Genomic DNA, 2,852 nt, shown 5'->3' on the forward strand with positions numbered 1-2,852 from the left:
AAAAACTTGTAAGAAAAACAAGCCTCAAAACATGATGAACAAGCAAAACATGAAGTATCAATAGCACTGCTGGCCTTAAACCATCACTATCATGACAAAAGCCACTTGTTTCAAGAGGCAAGCTGCAGTGCCCAGGAGCTAATGAATGGTTATAGAGAGACCACTTGAATGTGCTTCTGGGTAATCATTTGCAAAAGGCTGAGCCTCTTTCAACAACCTTACCAGAGTCAGGAGTTGGGAAAAGGTCGTGAATGACTAATGGGTACACAACTGGTCAATCCTAGGCCTAGAAACTAGGGGTGAATTAGCTTCAGTGCCTATCCCGTGGCTGTGTTAAATCTAAACCTCCCTTCTCCCATCTGTAGCTAGAGGAGGGCAGCAAGACAACCTGAGTGACCTCATTACCATATGTTCAGGTTAAGGATACTTTGGCATCCCTAAAAAGGACCCCATCTTATGTACTGGTTGCAAAAGTGCTGGTCGCAGACAAATAAAATCCCCTGCAAAAGCAGGGCAAGAATGGTGTGCCAAACCCCAAACAACATCATTCCTGTTAACCTTAAAGAACACCTAGGGCTCTGAAATTCTACAAAACTTTCATGCACTAAGTTTACTTTCTAGAAATCCCTAACATTCACAAGGTTTCTAGGCCAGATAAGTCCTTAAACCCAGACGGGCCACTCTCTTCAACAGCATCAATTAATCTCATCCTTAATCTCATATTGTTGATAACCTTTTTCAATATGAAAAGGTTAGTATGGAAATAGCCCAAAGACCCCTGAAGACTGGAAGGTTCAAAGGAGGAGCTATAACAGAGAATGATAGGAGTTAACAAATGAATATGACTGCTGGATCACTATATTGATATTTGAGTGTTTTGGAGCAACTAGAAGAACCTGAAGTTGTGAATAGGATCCCACACCAAACTTTGAAATCTGTTCCGTAATTACTTGTAAAAATGTACTTTGAAAATTGTGTGTGTATATATATTTCACGATAAAAAAACAAACAAACAAAAAAAGCAGGGAAAGAGAACACCAAAGGTGGAAGAAGAAACCTTGGCCCAGGGCTTCAGGAAGCCAATCAGTAAAGGGAACAGAAGAATCATTTATCTGAGGACCGTAGGTACAGACTAAGCAAGGGTAGGAATCGAGCTTCATTTCTGACCTAATACGATGGTTATTTTCACAAATAAACATTTTCTCTCTCAAGGGACTCTAGTGGGGCAGTAGTGCAAAGCTTTCTTTGTGAGAGGGATGCAACCAATAATAAGTTTACCCTGCAGCTTCTGAACCTGACCCTTTTGTCCCGACCCCCAACTAAGAGCTAGTTAGGGATGGTAGGAGGGCAAATCAACAGGAGACAATTTTCTGGTTTGGGGTGGGGGGGAACTTCAGGCTTTTTTATTCTAAAAACTTCAGGTTGTTAAATCCTACATGCTATTGATGAGCAAGTTAAAATTTTTAGCAAGAAACACATCTAGTACAATCCGGAAAGAACTGAAGACTCAGCTAGGGATAAAACAAATCTTTTTTTTTGTATGCTGTATGGTAGGGTCACATTTCACTATTTTTCCATGAGTATCCCATTATTGCAGTACCATTTGTTGAATTTTTGTTTTTTTGCAAAGTGCATGGACTGGGAATTGAACCTGGGTCTCCTGCATGACAGGCAAGAATGAAACAAATCTTTTATAGAGGTAATAGCTTTGGGAATTAAGTTTAGCCTCAATTCATGTAATCTCCTTTTCTCTAATTCTAAGAGTGGGGAGGGGCTGTGAAGTAGAACCTGGTGATGCCTTTTTGCTTGGAGCAACCAAACAGCTATCACAGGTAGTTTCAACTTGGCTCTCACTGCAACTACTTCAGGCCTGTTACTGCTATTGTTTGCAATAGTTTTGATTCCCTTGCCAAACAGGGCAATTGGTTCTCTCCCACTGTAGGGGTCTGGAGGTACTTATGGCATTTTGATGCGAGTCACTGGGAATTGAATATTGGCTTTCCAAAGGAATAGGAAACAAAGTTGGGGACTGAGGGCCTTTCTTCAATGACTTCAAAATCTCATCCTAGGAAACAGATTACCAAAGGTGGCCCACAGTAGGGGTCCGATGTCAAACTATTCTGAAATGGCAAGCCCTAATCACCTGATCTAATACTTCAGGAAATATTATCAGCAAGCTAGGGCACTGGTGCTTCTTATCAGTTTCCCCCAGGATAAAGATTGTGAGGTGCAAGAGGGCTAGAGGCACACATTTCACAGCTCACTTCAGTTCTTCTTAAATCACTTTTATAGAAAAAATTAACTGTAAAATAAATAACACGATGTTCAACAAAAGCAAAAGCAGAACCAGGCTTCAAAGATTCAGAGCATGTAGCTTTTCAAAGTAAAAGGGCACTCTTATTTGATGATGCACAAAGGAAGGCACTTAAAATTTTGGAATGTGTTACAATTAATTCTTAAGATTTTTGTAAATTTACCTGCTCCAAATAGCTTTTATTAAGAATGGCTGAAAATAAATGTCAACTACTGAAATAATTATTTTAAAATGAAAAAAAAAAAACAAAAAAGAAATGATTCCCATGCTATAGGAAAACAAAGAACCAGAGATCTAGCAGACACTATAAATCCTATAATGAGGTATATACTACACAGAATTACACATCTAGTTCTTGGTAAACCCCAGACATACCAAATCTTAACAGTTAAATAACACTGCTACCAGCGTTTTCTATTGGCTTAACAATGCAGGTAATTAGGAAACAAAGAAAGGAGAGCAATCATTGGATGGTGAGACATCTAAAGCAAACCTTTGGCAGATGCACCAGTACTGATATGATGTAGATCCACAAACA

Source organism: Tamandua tetradactyla, chromosome X (genome assembly GCF_023851605.1).
Source record: "Tamandua tetradactyla isolate mTamTet1 chromosome X, mTamTet1.pri, whole genome shotgun sequence".
NCBI classification, from domain to species: domain Eukaryota; kingdom Metazoa; phylum Chordata; class Mammalia; order Pilosa; family Myrmecophagidae; genus Tamandua; species Tamandua tetradactyla.